Source organism: Abramis brama, assembly GCF_963993115.1.
Source record: "Abramis brama genome assembly, chromosome: 15".
NCBI classification, from domain to species: domain Eukaryota; kingdom Metazoa; phylum Chordata; class Actinopteri; order Cypriniformes; family Leuciscidae; genus Abramis; species Abramis brama.
The window spans coordinates 9247052-9264658 of NC_139977.1; positions in this window are offsets into that span (position 1 = coordinate 9247052).

The following is a 17607-nucleotide window of genomic DNA, read 5'->3' on the forward strand; positions in this document are numbered from 1 at the left end:
AATCATCAGAAGGAGTCTATGAGTATGTATGGAAAGCCCAAGATTGAGGACTCTTTGGCCAGAAATATGTTCAGGAGGTCAAAAGGGGACCTCTGTATAGCTGATTTATCATCAAAAGGAGTCTATAACTTTCTATAGTTTGAAAAAATGTCAAGACACTTTGACCACAAATAAGTTCAAAAGGTCAGATATGGACATCTATATGGCTTATGAAGCATCAGAAGGAGTCTATGAGTATGTATAGAAAGCCCATGATCGAGGACTCTTTGGCCAGAAATATGTTCAGGAGGTCAAAAGGGGACCTCTGTATAGCTGATTTATCTTTAAAAGGAGTCTATAACTTTATATTGTTTGAAAATTTTTAGGACACTTTGACCAAAAATAAGTTCAAAATGTCAGATATGGAAATCTATATGGCTTATGAAGCATCAGAAGAAGTCTATATGTATCGAAAGCATAAGATCGAGGACTCTTTGGCAAGAAATTTGTTCTGGAGGTCAAAAAGGGCCCTCCGTATAGCTGATTTATCATCAAAAGGAGTCTATAACTTTATATAGTTTGAATTTTTTTTAGGACACTTTGACCACAGATAAGTTCAAAAGGTCAGATATGGTCATCTATATGGCTTATGAAGCATCAGAAGGAGTCTATGAGTATGTATAGAAAGCCCAAGATCGAGGACTCTTTGGCCAGAAATATGTTCAGGAGGTCAAAAGGGGCCCTCTGTATAGCTGATTTATCATCAAAAGGAGTCTATAACTTTATATAGTTTGAAAACTTTGAGGACACTTTGACCACAAATAAGTTCAACAGGTCAGATATGGACATCTATATGGCTTATGAAGCATCAGAAGGAGTCTATGAGTATGTATAGAAAGCATAAGATCGAGGACTCTTTGGCAAAAAATATGTTCTGGAGGTCAAAAAGGGCCCTCCGTATAGCTGATTTATCATCAAAAGGAGTCTATAACTTTATATAGTTTGAATTTTTTTTAGGACACTTTGACCACAGATAAGTTCAAAAGGTCAGATATGGTCATCTATATGGCTTATGAAGCATCAGAAGGAGTCTATGAGTATGTATGGAAAGCCCAAGATTGAGGACTCTTTGGCCAGAAATATGTTCAGGAGGTCAAAAGGGGACCTCTGTATAGCTGATTTATCATCAAAAGGAGTCTATAACTTTATATAGTTTGAAAAAATGTTAGGACACTTTGACCACAAATAAGTTCAAAAGGTCAGATATGGACATCTATATGGCTTATGAAGCATCAGAAGGAGTCTATGAGTATGTATATAAAGCCCAAGATCAAGGACTCTTTGGCCAGAAATATGTTCAGGAGGTCAAAATGGGACCTCTGTATAGCTGATTTATCATCAAAAGGAGTCTATAACTTTCTATAGTTTGAAAAAATGTTAGGACACTTTGACCACAAATAAGTTCAAAAGGACAGATATGGACATCTATATGGCTTTTGAAGCATCAGAAGGAGTCTATGAGTATGTATAGAAAGCCCAAGATCGAGGACTCTTTGACCAGAAATATGTTCTGAAGGTCAAAAGGGGACCTCTGTATAGCTGATTTATCATAAAAAGGAGTCTATAACTTTCTATAGTTTGAAAAATTTTGAGGACACTTTGACCACAAATAAGTTCAAAAGGTCAGATATGGATATCTATATGGCTTATGTAACATTAGAAGGAGTCTATGAGTATGTATAGAAAGGTCAAGATTGAGAACTCTATGGCCATAAATATATACCTTGGGTCAAATATGGACTTCTGTATGGCTGATTTAACATCAGAAGGAGTCTATGAGTTTCTAAGAGTAAAACACATTTAGAGGATTCTTTGGCCAAAAACATGTTATATCAGTCAAATATGGCTACAGTCTGGCTGACATAACATCACGAGAAGTCTTTATGGTAGGAGAAATATAAATAGTAAGGTAAATGTTCAAGGTCTCTGGCCAGAAATATGTTCAGAAGGTCAAATATGGCCTTCTGTATGGCTGATTTAACATCAGAAGGAGTCTATACATTTATAATAGACAAAATCCTTTTGAGAACTCTTAGGTCAAATTTTTTTTCAATCAGTCAAATGTGGACTACTGTCTGCCTGATTTTACATTACGAGAAGTCAGTCTATATGTATAGTGAGTTGATGTTCACGGTCTCTGGCTAGAAATATGTTCAGAAGGTCAAAAATAGACTACTGGCTGGTTAATATAACATCACAAGAAGTCAATCTGTAGTATAGCAAGATAATGTTCAAGAACTCTTTGGCCAGAAATATGTTCAGAAGGTCAAAAGGTGACCTTTGTATAGCTGATTTTTCATCAGAAGGAGCCTATAACTTTATATAGTTTGAAAAATTTTGAGGACACTTTGACCAGAAATAAGTTCAAGAGGTCAGATATGGACATCTATATGGCTTATGAAGCATCAGAAGGATTTGGACTATGATTATGTATAGAAAGCCCAAGATTGAGGACTCTTTGGCAAGAAATATGTTCCTTTGGTCAAATACGGAATTCTGTATGTCTGACGTAACATCAGAAAGAGTCAACAAGTATATATGGAAAGGTCAAGTTTCGCGTACTCACTCTTTGGCCAGAAAAAAATCCGGTAGGTCAAATATGGACTTTTGTGAGGATGATATAACATCTTTAAGGACTCTTTGGCCAGAAATATGTTCAGTAGGTCAAAAGCTACTACTATGTATAGCTCATTGTTATAACATTATGTGCTTTGCACAAACGATCTAACGTTGAGCATCATTAAAGAAACATAGGTTATGCACTTCGTGCATTGCATTGCATTGCACACCAAAACTAACTCCATGTTCATTAAAGAGATAACATATGTGTTGTTGCAATTGCATTGCACAAACGATCTAACGTTGTGCACTGAAGAATAACATATAGGTTATGCACTTTTCGCATTTGCATTGCATGGCACACCAGAACAAAATCATTCCCATGTTCATTATAGAGATGATATGTGTGTTGTTGCATTGCATTGCATTGCATTGCAATACTTTACTTTGCTTTGCATTGCATTGCATTGCATTACATTGCACTAACGATCTAACGTTATGCACTGAAGAATAACTTATAGGTTATGCATAATTCGCATTGCATTGCATTGCACACCAGAACATAATCATTCCCATGTTCATTATAGAGATGATATGTGTGTTGATGCATTGCATTGCATTGCATTGCATTGCACTAACGATCTAACGTTGTGCACTGAAGAATAACATATAGGTTATGCACTTTTCGCATTGCATGGCATTGCACACCAGAACTAAATCATTCCCATGTTCATTAAACAGATAACGTGTGTTGGTGCATTGCATTGCATTGCACAAACGATCTAACGTTGTGCACTGAAGAATAACATATAGGTCATCCACTTTTCGCATTGCATGGCATTGCACACCAGAACTAAATCATTCCCATGTTCTTTAAAGAGATGATATGTGTGTTGATGCATTGCATTGCACTAGCGATGTAACGTTGTGCACTGAAGAATAACATATAGGTTATGCACTTTTTGCATTGCATTGCATTGCACACCAGAACTACCTCATTCCCATGTTGATTAAAGACGTGTGTTGTTGCATTGCATTGCATTGCATTGCATTGATTTGCATTTATATGCATTGCGTTGCACTGCATTGCATTGCATTGCATTGCATTGCACAAACGATCTAACGTTGTGCACTGAAGAATAACATATAGGTTATGCTCTTTTCGCATTGCATTTGCACACCAGAACTACCTCATTCCCATGTTGATTAAAGACATAACGTGTGTTGTTGCTTTGCATTGCATTGCATTGCACTAACGATCTAACGTTGTGCACTGAATAACATTCATTCATTGCATTGCATTGCACACCAGAACTAAATCATTCCCATGTTTATTAAAGACATAACGTGTGTTTTTGCATTGCTCTGCTTTGCACTGCATTGCATTGCATTGCTCTAACGATCTAACGTTGTGCACTGAAGAATAACATATAGGTTATGCACTTTTCGCATTGCATTGCACACCAGAACAAAATCATTCCAAAGTTCATTATAGAGATGATATGTGTGTTGTTGCATTGCATTGCATTGCATTGCATTGCATTGAACTAACGATCTAACGTTGTGCACTGTAGAATAACATATAGGTTATGCACTTTTTGCATTGTATTGCATTGCACACCAGAACTAAATCATTTCCATGTTGATTAAAGACATAACGTGTGCTGTTGCATTGCATTGCATTGATTTGCAATGCTTTGCATTGCATTGCATTGCATTGCATTGATTTGCAATGCTTTGCACTGCATTGCATTGCATTGCATTGCACTAACGATCTAACTTTGTGCACTGAAGAATAACATATAGGTTATGCACTTTTTGCATTTCACTGCATTGCACACCAGAACTAAATCATTCCCAGGTTCATTAAAGAGATAACGTTTTTTGGTGCATTGCATTGCATTGCTTTGCATTGCACAAACGATCTAATGTTGTGCACTGAAGAATAACATATAGGTTACGCTCTTTTCGCATTGCATTGCACACCAGAACAAAATCATTCCAAAGTTCATTATAGAGATGATATGTGTGTTGTTGCATTGCATTGCATTGATTTGCATTGCTTTGCACTGCATTGCATTGCATTGCATTGCATTGCATTGCACTACACTAAAGATCTAACGTTGTGCACTGAAAAATAACATATAGGTTATGCACTTTTTGCATTGCATTGCATTGCACACCAGAACTAAATCATTCCCATGTTGATTAAAGACATAACGTGTGCTGTTGCATTGCATTGCATTGCATTGATTTGCAATGCTTTGCACTGCATTGCATTGCATTGCATTGCATTGCACTAACGATCTAACTTTGTGCACTGAAGAATAACATATAGGTTATGCACTTTTTGCATTTCACTGCATTGCACACCAGAACTAAATCATTCCCATGTTCATTAAAGAGATAACGTTTGTTGGTGCATTGCATTGCACAAACGATCTAATGTTGTGCACTGAAGAATAACATATAGGTTATGCTCTTTTCGCATTGCATTGCACACCAGAACAAAATCATTCCAAAGTTCATTATAGAGATGATATGTGTGTTGTTGCATTGCATTGCATTGCATTGCATTGCATTGCATTGAACTAACGATCTAACGTTGTGCACTGTAGAATAACATATAGGTTATGCACTTTTTGCATTGTATTGCATTGCACACCAGAACTAAATCATTCTCATGTTCATTAAAGAGATAACGTGTGTTGTTGCATTGCATTTCATTGCACTAGCGATGTAACGTTGTGCACTGAAGAAAAACATATAGGTTATGCACTTTTTGCATTGCATTGCACTCCAGAACTAAATCATTCCCATGTTCTTTAAAGAGATAATGTGTGTTGTTGCATTGCATTGTATTCCATTGCATTGCTTTGCACTGCTTTGCATTGAATTGCATTGCACTAACGATCTAACGTTGTGCACTAAAGAATAACATATAGGTATGCACTTTTTGCACTGCAATTGCATTGCACACCAGAACTACCTCATTCCCATGTTGATTAAAGACATAACGTATGTTGTTGCATTGAATTGATTTGCAATGCTTTGCACTGCATTGCATTGCATTGCACAAACGATCTAACGTTGTGCACTGAAGAATAACATATAGGTTATGCTCTTTTCGCATTGTATTGCACAGCAGAACTAAATCATTCTCATGTTCATTAAAGAGATAACGTGTGTTGTTGCATTGCATTGCATTGCATTGCACAAACGATCTAACGTTGTGCACTGAAGTTGTGCACAAAAGGTCCCCTTTTGACCTACTGAACATATTTCTGGCCAAAGAGTCCTAAAAGATTAACACTATACATTCAGACTGATATCTTCGGATGTTATATCATCCTGACAAAATAGCCCATATTTGACCTACCTAATTTTTTTCTGGCCAATATGTGCATCTAACGATCTAACGTTGTGCACTGAAGAATAACATATAGGTTATGCACTTTTCGCATTTGCATTGCATGGCACACCAGAACAAAATCATTCCCATGTTCATTATAGAGATGATATGTGTGTTGTTGCATTGCATTGCATTGCATTGCAATACTTTACTTTGCTTTGCATTGCATTGCATTGCATTACATTGCACTAACGATCTAACGTTATGCACTGAAGAATAACTTATAGGTTATGCATAATTCGCATTGCATTGCATTGCACACCAGAACATAATCATTCCCATGTTCATTATAGAGATGATATGTGTGTTGATGCATTGCATTGCATTGCATTGCATTGCACTAACGATCTAACGTTGTGCACTGAAGAATAACATATAGGTTATGCACTTTTCGCATTGCATGGCATTGCACACCAGAACTAAATCATTCCCATGTTCATTAAACAGATAACGTGTGTTGGTGCATTGCATTGCATTGCACAAACGATCTAACGTTGTGCACTGAAGAATAACATATAGGTCATCCACTTTTCGCATTGCATGGCATTGCACACCAGAACTAAATCATTCCCATGTTCTTTAAAGAGATGATATGTGTGTTGATGCATTGCATTGCACTAGCGATGTAACGTTGTGCACTGAAGAATAACATATAGGTTATGCACTTTTTGCATTGCATTGCATTGCACACCAGAACTACCTCATTCCCATGTTGATTAAAGACGTGTGTTGTTGCATTGCATTGCATTGCATTGCATTGATTTGCATTTATATGCATTGCGTTGCACTGCATTGCATTGCATTGCATTGCATTGCACAAACGATCTAACGTTGTGCACTGAAGAATAACATATAGGTTATGCTCTTTTCGCATTGCATTTGCACACCAGAACTACCTCATTCCCATGTTGATTAAAGACATAACGTGTGTTGTTGCTTTGCATTGCATTGCATTGCACTAACGATCTAACGTTGTGCACTGAATAACATTCATTCATTGCATTGCATTGCACACCAGAACTAAATCATTCCCATGTTTATTAAAGACATAACGTGTGTTTTTGCATTGCTCTGCTTTGCACTGCATTGCATTGCATTGCTCTAACGATCTAACGTTGTGCACTGAAGAATAACATATAGGTTATGCACTTTTCGCATTGCATTGCACACCAGAACAAAATCATTCCAAAGTTCATTATAGAGATGATATGTGTGTTGTTGCATTGCATTGCATTGCATTGCATTGCATTGAACTAACGATCTAACGTTGTGCACTGTAGAATAACATATAGGTTATGCACTTTTTGCATTGTATTGCATTGCACACCAGAACTAAATCATTTCCATGTTGATTAAAGACATAACGTGTGCTGTTGCATTGCATTGCATTGATTTGCAATGCTTTGCATTGCATTGCATTGCATTGCATTGATTTGCAATGCTTTGCACTGCATTGCATTGCATTGCATTGCACTAACGATCTAACTTTGTGCACTGAAGAATAACATATAGGTTATGCACTTTTTGCATTTCACTGCATTGCACACCAGAACTAAATCATTCCCAGGTTCATTAAAGAGATAACGTTTTTTGGTGCATTGCATTGCATTGCTTTGCATTGCACAAACGATCTAATGTTGTGCACTGAAGAATAACATATAGGTTACGCTCTTTTCGCATTGCATTGCACACCAGAACAAAATCATTCCAAAGTTCATTATAGAGATGATATGTGTGTTGTTGCATTGCATTGCATTGATTTGCATTGCTTTGCACTGCATTGCATTGCATTGCATTGCATTGCATTGCACTACACTAAAGATCTAACGTTGTGCACTGAAAAATAACATATAGGTTATGCACTTTTTGCATTGCATTGCATTGCACACCAGAACTAAATCATTCCCATGTTGATTAAAGACATAACGTGTGCTGTTGCATTGCATTGCATTGCATTGATTTGCAATGCTTTGCACTGCATTGCATTGCATTGCATTGCATTGCACTAACGATCTAACTTTGTGCACTGAAGAATAACATATAGGTTATGCACTTTTTGCATTTCACTGCATTGCACACCAGAACTAAATCATTCCCATGTTCATTAAAGAGATAACGTTTGTTGGTGCATTGCATTGCACAAACGATCTAATGTTGTGCACTGAAGAATAACATATAGGTTATGCTCTTTTCGCATTGCATTGCACACCAGAACAAAATCATTCCAAAGTTCATTATAGAGATGATATGTGTGTTGTTGCATTGCATTGCATTGCATTGCATTGCATTGCATTGAACTAACGATCTAACGTTGTGCACTGTAGAATAACATATAGGTTATGCACTTTTTGCATTGTATTGCATTGCACACCAGAACTAAATCATTCTCATGTTCATTAAAGAGATAACGTGTGTTGTTGCATTGCATTTCATTGCACTAGCGATGTAACGTTGTGCACTGAAGAAAAACATATAGGTTATGCACTTTTTGCATTGCATTGCACTCCAGAACTAAATCATTCCCATGTTCTTTAAAGAGATAATGTGTGTTGTTGCATTGCATTGTATTCCATTGCATTGCTTTGCACTGCTTTGCATTGAATTGCATTGCACTAACGATCTAACGTTGTGCACTAAAGAATAACATATAGGTATGCACTTTTTGCACTGCAATTGCATTGCACACCAGAACTACCTCATTCCCATGTTGATTAAAGACATAACGTATGTTGTTGCATTGAATTGATTTGCAATGCTTTGCACTGCATTGCATTGCATTGCACAAACGATCTAACGTTGTGCACTGAAGAATAACATATAGGTTATGCTCTTTTCGCATTGTATTGCACAGCAGAACTAAATCATTCTCATGTTCATTAAAGAGATAACGTGTGTTGTTGCATTGCATTGCATTGCATTGCACAAACGATCTAACGTTGTGCACTGAAGTTGTGCACAAAAGGTCCCCTTTTGACCTACTGAACATATTTCTGGCCAAAGAGTCCTAAAAGATTAACACTATACATTCAGACTGATATCTTCGGATGTTATATCATCCTGACAAAATAGCCCATATTTGACCTACCTAATTTTTTTCTGGCCAATATGTGCATCTAACGATCTAACGTTGTGCACTGAAGAATAACATATAGGTTATGCACTTTTCGCATTTGCATTGCATGGCACACCAGAACAAAATCATTCCCATGTTCATTATAGAGATGATATGTGTGTTGTTGCATTGCATTGCATTGCATTGCATTACTTTACTTTGCTTTGCATTGCATTGCATTTCATTACATTGCACTAACGATCTAACGTTATGCACTGAAGAATAACTTATAGGTTATGCATAATTCGCATTGCATTGCATTGCACACCAGAACATAATCATTCCCATGTTCATTATAGAGATGATATGTGTGTTGATGCATTGCATTGCATTGCATTGCATTGCATTGCACTAACGATCTAACGTTGTGCACTGAAGAATAACATATAGGTTATGCACTTTTCGCATTGCATGGCATTGCACACCAGAACTAAATCATTCCCATGTTCATTAAAGAGATGATATGTGTGTTGATGCATTGCATTGCACTAGCGATGTAACGTTGTGCACTGAAGAATAACATATAGGTTATGCACTTTTTGCATTGCATTGCATTGCACACCAGAACTACCTCATTCCCATGTTGATTAAAGACGTGTGTTGTTGCATTGCATTGCATTGCATTGCATTGATTTGCATTTATTTGCATTGCTTTGCACTGCATTGCATTGCATTGCATTGCATTGCATTGCATTGCATTGCATTGCATTGCACAAACGATCTAACGTTGTGCACTGAAGAATAACATATAGGTTATGCTCTTTTCGCATTGCATTTGCACACCAGAACTACCTCATTCCCATGTTGATTAAAGACATAACGTGTGTTGTTGCTTTGCATTGCATTGCATTGCACTAACGATCTAACGTTGTGCACTGAATAACATTCATTCATTGCATTGCATTGCACACCAGAACTAAATCATTCCCATGTTTATTAAAGACATAACGTGTGTTGTTGCATTGCTCTGCTTTGCACTGCATTGCATTGCATTGCTCTAACGATCTAACGTTGTGCACTGAAGAATAACATATAGGTTATGCACTTTTCGCATTGCATTGCATTGCACACCAGAACTAAATCATTTCCATGTTGATTAAAGACATAACGTGTGCTGTTGCATTGCATTGCATTGATTTGCAATGCTTTGCATTGCATTGCATTGCATTGCATTGCATTGATTTGCAATGCTTTGCACTGCATTGCATTGCATTGCATTGCATTGCACTAACGATCTAACTTTGTGCACTGAAGAATAACATATAGGTTATGCACTTTTTGCATTTCACTGCATTGCACACCAGAACTAAATCATTCCCAGGTTCATTAAAGAGATAACGTTTTTTGGTGCATTGCATTGCATTGCTTTGCATTGCACAAACGATCTAATGTTGTGCACTGAAGAATAACATATAGGTTACGCTCTTTTCGCATTGCATTGCACACCAGAACAAAATCATTCCAAAGTTCATTATAGAGATGATATGTGTGTTGTTGCATTGCATTGCATTGATTTGCATTGCTTTGCACTGCATTGCATTGCATTGCATTGCATTGCATTGCATTGCATTGCACTACACTAAAGATCTAACGTTGTGCACTGAAAAATAACATATAGGTTATGCACTTTTTGCATTGCATTGCATTGCACACCAGAACTAAATCATTCCCATGTTGATTAAAGACATAACGTGTGCTGTTGCATTGCATTGCATTGCATTGATTTGCAATGCTTTGCACTGCATTGCATTGCATTGCATTGCATTGCACTAACGATCTAACTTTGTGCACTGAAGAATAACATATAGGTTATGCACTTTTTGCATTTCACTGCATTGCACACCAGAACTAAATCATTCCCATGTTCATTAAAGAGATAACGTTTGTTGGTGCATTGCATTGCACAAACGATCTAATGTTGTGCACTGAAGAATAACATATAGGTTATGCTCTTTTCGCATTGCATTGCACACCAGAACAAAATCATTCCAAAGTTCATTATAGAGATGATATGTGTGTTGTTGCATTGCATTGCATTGCATTGCATTGCATTGCATTGCATTGAACTAACGATCTAACGTTGTGCACTGTAGAATAACATATAGGTTATGCACTTTTTGCATTGTATTGCATTGCACACCAGAACTAAATCATTCTCATGTTCATTAAAGAGATAACGTGTGTTGTTGCATTGCATTTCATTGCACTAGCGATGTAACGTTGTGCACTGAAGAAAAACATATAGGTTATGCACTTTTTGCATTGCATTGCACTCCAGAACTAAATCATTCCCATGTTCTTTAAAGAGATAATGTGTGTTGTTGCATTGCATTGTATTCCATTGCATTGCTTTGCACTGCTTTGCATTGAATTGCATTGCACTAACGATCTAACGTTGTGCACTAAAGAATAACATATAGGTATGCACTTTTTGCACTGCAATTGCATTGCACACCAGAACTACCTCATTCCCATGTTGATTAAAGACATAACGTATGTTGTTGCATTGAATTGATTTGCAATGCTTTGCACTGCATTGCATTGCATTGCACAAACGATCTAACGTTGTGCACTGAAGAATAACATATAGGTTATGCTCTTTTCGCATTGTATTGCACAGCAGAACTAAATCATTCTCATGTTCATTAAAGAGATAACGTGTGTTGTTGCATTGCATTGCATTGCATTGCACAAACGATCTAACGTTGTGCACTGAAGTTGTGCACAAAAGGTCCCCTTTTGACCTACTGAACATATTTCTGGCCAAAGAGTCCTAAAAGATTAACACTATACATTCAGACTGATATCTTCGGATGTTATATCATCCTGACAAAATAGCCCATATTTGACCTACCGAATTTTTTTCTGGCCAATATGTGCATCTAACGATCTAACGTTGTGCACTGAAGAATAACATATAGGTTATGCACTTTTCGCATTTGCATTGCATGGCACACCAGAACAAAATCATTCCCATGTTCATTATAGAGATGATATGTGTGTTGATGCATTGCATTGCATTGCATTGCATTGCATTACTTTACTTTGCTTTGCATTGCATTGCATTTCATTACATTGCACTAACGATCTAACGTTATGCACTGAAGAATAACTTATAGGTTATGCATAATTCGCATTGCATTGCATTGCACACCAGAACATAATCATTCCCATGTTCATTATAGAGATGATATGTGTGTTGATGCATTGCATTGCATTGCATTGCATTGCATTGCACTAACGATCTAACGTTGTGCACTGAAGAATAACATATAGGTTATGCACTTTTCGCATTGCATGGCATTGCACACCAGAACTAAATCATTCCCATGTTCATTAAAGAGATGATATGTGTGTTGATGCATTGCATTGCACTAGCGATGTAACGTTGTGCACTGAAGAATAACATATAGGTTATGCACTTTTTGCATTGCATTGCATTGCACACCAGAACTACCTCATTCCCATGTTGATTAAAGACGTGTGTTGTTGCATTGCATTGCATTGCATTGCATTGATTTGCATTTATTTGCATTGCTTTGCACTGCATTGCATTGCATTGCATTGCATTGCATTGCATTGCATTGCATTGCATTGCACAAACGATCTAACGTTGTGCACTGAAGAATAACATATAGGTTATGCTCTTTTCGCATTGCATTTGCACACCAGAACTACCTCATTCCCATGTTGATTAAAGACATAACGTGTGTTGTTGCTTTGCATTGCATTGCATTGCACTAACGATCTAACGTTGTGCACTGAATAACATTCATTCATTGCATTGCATTGCACACCAGAACTAAATCATTCCCATGTTTATTAAAGACATAACGTGTGTTGTTGCATTGCTCTGCTTTGCACTGCATTGCATTGCATTGCTCTAACGATCTAACGTTGTGCACTGAAGAATAACATATAGGTTATGCACTTTTCGCATTGCATTGCATTGCACACCAGAACTAAATCATTTCCATGTTGATTAAAGACATAACGTGTGCTGTTGCATTGCATTGCATTGATTTGCAATGCTTTGCATTGCATTGCATTGCATTGCATTGCATTGATTTGCAATGCTTTGCACTGCATTGCATTGCATTGCATTGCATTGCACTAACGATCTAACTTTGTGCACTGAAGAATAACATATAGGTTATGCACTTTTTGCATTTCACTGCATTGCACACCAGAACTAAATCATTCCCAGGTTCATTAAAGAGATAACGTTTTTTGGTGCATTGCATTGCATTGCTTTGCATTGCACAAACGATCTAATGTTGTGCACTGAAGAATAACATATAGGTTACGCTCTTTTCGCATTGCATTGCACACCAGAACAAAATCATTCCAAAGTTCATTATAGAGATGATATGTGTGTTGTTGCATTGCATTGCATTGCATTGCATTGCACTAACGATCTAACTTTGTGCACTGAAGAATAACATATAGGTTATGCACTTTTTGCATTTCACTGCATTGCACACCAGAACTAAATCATTCCCATGTTCATTAAAGAGATAACGTTTGTTGGTGCATTGCATTGCACAAACGATCTAATGTTGTGCACTGAAGAATAACATATAGGTTATGCTCTTTTCGCATTGCATTGCACACCAGAACAAAATCATTCCAAAGTTCATTAAAGAGATAACGTGTGTTGTTGCATTGCATTGCATTGCACTAGCGATGTAACGTTGTGCACTGAAGAAAAACATATAGGTTATGCACTTTTTGCATTGCATTGCACTCCAGAACTAAATCATTCCCATGTTCTTTAAAGAGATAATGTGTGTTGTTGCATTGCATTGTATTCCATTGCATTGCTTTGCACTGCTTTGCATTGAATTGCATTGCACTAACGATCTAACGTTGTGCACTAAAGAATAACATATAGGTATGCACTTTTTGCACTGCAATTGCATTGCACACCAGAACTACCTCATTCCCATGTTGATTAAAGACATAACGTATGTTGTTGCATTGAATTGATTTGCAATGCTTTGCACTGCATTGCATTGCATTGCACAAACGATCTAACGTTGTGCACTGAAGAATAACATATAGGTTATGCTCTTTTCGCATTGTATTGCACAGCAGAACTAAATCATTCTCATGTTCATTAAAGAGATAACGTGTGTTGTTGCATTGCATTGCATTGCATTGCATTGCATTGCATTGCACAAACGATCTAACGTTGTGCACTGAAGAATAACTTATAGGTTATGCACTTTTTGCATTGCATTGCATTGCACACCAGAACAAAATCATTCCCATGTTCATTATTGAGATGATATGTGTGTTGATGCATTGCATTGCATTGCATTGCACAAACGATCTAACGTTGTGCACTGAAGAATAACATATAGGTTATGCACTTTTTGCATTGCATTGCATTGCACACCAGAACTAAACAATTATCATGTTCATTAAAGAGAGAACGTGTGTTGTTTCATTGCATTGCACAAACGATCTAACGTTGTGCACTGAAGAATAACATACAGGTTATGCACTTTTTGCATTGCATTGCATTGCACACCAGAACTACCTCATTCCCATGTTGATTAAAGACATAACGTGTGTTGTTGCTTTGCATTGTATTGTATTGCATTGCATTGCATTGCATTGCATTGCATTGCATTGCATTGCATTGCACAAACGATCTAATGTTGTGCACTGAAGAATAACATATAGGTTACGCTCTTTTCGCATTGCATTGCACACCAGAACAAAATCATTCCAAAGTTCATTATAGAGATGATATGTGTGTTGTTGCATTGCATTGCATTGATTTGCATTGCTTTGCACTGCATTGCATTGCATTGCATTGCATTGCATTGCATTGCACTACACTAAAGATCTAACGTTGTGCACTGAAAAATAACATATAGGTTATGCACTTTTTGCATTGCATTGCATTGCACACCAGAACTAAATCATTCCCATGTTGATTAAAGACATAACGTGTGCTGTTGCATTGCATTGCATTGCATTGATTTGCAATGCTTTGCACTGCATTGCATTGCATTGCATTGCATTGCACTAACGATCTAACTTTGTGCACTGAAGAATAACATATAGGTTATGCACTTTTTGCATTTCACTGCATTGCACACCAGAACTAAATCATTCCCATGTTCATTAAAGAGATAACGTTTGTTGGTGCATTGCATTGCACAAACGATCTAATGTTGTGCACTGAAGAATAACATATAGGTTATGCTCTTTTCGCATTGCATTGCACACCAGAACAAAATCATTCCAAATTTCATTATAGAGATGATATGTGTGTTGTTGCATTGCATTGCATTGCATTGCATTGCATTGAACTAACGATCTAACGTTGTGCACTGTAGAATAACATATAGGTTATGCACTTTTTGCATTGTATTGCATTGCACACCAGAACTAAATCATTCTCATGTTCATTAAAGAGATAACGTGTGTTGTTGCATTGCATTTCATTGCACTAGCGATGTAACGTTGTGCACTGAAGAAAAACATATAGGTTATGCACTTTTTGCATTGCATTGCACTCCAGAACTAAATCATTCCCATGTTCTTTAAAGAGATAATGTGTGTTGTTGCATTGCATTGTATTCCATTGCATTGCTTTGCACTGCTTTGCATTGAATTGCATTGCACTAACGATCTAACGTTGTGCACTAAAGAATAACATATAGGTATGCACTTTTTGCACTGCAATTGCATTGCACACCAGAACTACCTCATTCCCATGTTGATTAAAGACATAACGTATGTTGTTGCATTGAATTGATTTGCAATGCTTTGCACTGCATTGCATTGCATTGCACAAACGATCTAACGTTGTGCACTGAAGAATAACATATAGGTTATGCTCTTTTCGCATTGTATTGCACAGCAGAACTAAATCATTCTCATGTTCATTAAAGAGATAACGTGTGTTGTTGCATTGCATTGCATTGCATTGCATTGCATTGCACAAACGATCTAACGTTGTGCACTGAAGAATAACTTATAGGTTATGCACTTTTTGCATTGCATTGCATTGCACACCAGAACAAAATCATTCCCATGTTCATTATTGAGATGATATGTGTGTTGATGCATTGCATTGCATTGCATTGCACAAACGATCTAACGTTGTGCACTGAAGAATAACATATAGGTTATGCACTTTTTGCATTGCATTGCATTGCACACCAGAACTAAACAATTATCATGTTCATTAAAGAGAGAACGTGTGTTGTTTCATTGCATTGCACAAACGATCTAACGTTGTGCACTGAAGAATAACATACAGGTTATGCACTTTTTGCATTGCATTGCATTGCACACCAGAACTACCTCATTCCCATGTTGATTAAAGACATAACGTGTGTTGTTGCTTTGCATTGTATTGTATTGCATTGCATTGCATTGCATTGCATTGCATTGCATTGCATTGCATTGCATTGCACAAACGATCTAACGTTGTGCACTGAAGAAAAACATATAGGTTATGCACTTTTGCATTGCATTGCATTGCACACCAGAACCAAATCATTCCCATGTTCATTAAAGAGATAATGTGTGTTGTTGCATTGCATTGCATTGCATTGCATTGCATTGCACAAACGATCTAACGTTGTGCACAAGAATAAAATATAGGTTATGCACTTTTTGCATTGCATTGCATTGCACACCAGAACTAAATCATTCCCATGTTCTTTAAAGAGATGATATGTATGTTGATGCATTGCATTGCACTAGCAAAGTAACGTTGTGCACAGAAGAATAACATATAGGTTATGCACATTTTGCATTGCATTGCACACTAGAACTTAACCATTCCTATGTTCATTAAAGAGATGGTATGTGTGTTGTTGCATTGCATTGCACTAACGATCTAACGTTGTGCACTGAAGAATAACATATAGGTTATGCACTTTTTGCTTTGCATTGCACACCAGAACTAACTCATTCCCATGTTCATTAAAGAGATGGTATGTGTGTTGTTGCATTGCATTGCACAAACGATCTAACGTTGTGCACTGAAGAATAACATATGGGTTATGCACTTTTCGCATTGCATTGCATTGCGTTGCACACCAGAACTCACTCAATCCCATGTTCATTAAAGAGATAACTTATGTGCTGTTGCATTGCATTGCACTAACGATCTAACGTTGTGCATTGAAGAATAACATAAAGGCACTTCTTGCATTGCATTACACACCAGAAGTATCTCGTACAATATGTGCTATTGCATTGCATTTCACACAAGATCAAACTTTGTGCATTGAAGAATAACATATAAGCTATGAGTGCATCACAAACATACAATAACTATCTCATTCCGATGTGCATTGAAGAGATAAAATTTTTGGAGTTACATTCCACTGCATAAAAGATCTAACTGATATAGTTAGATATAATAATAATACATTATTATTATTCAACGCTAATTCTTAGATGGTTTGTGCAATGCAACACTCATGTTATGTTTTCATTGCACATGAGGTAT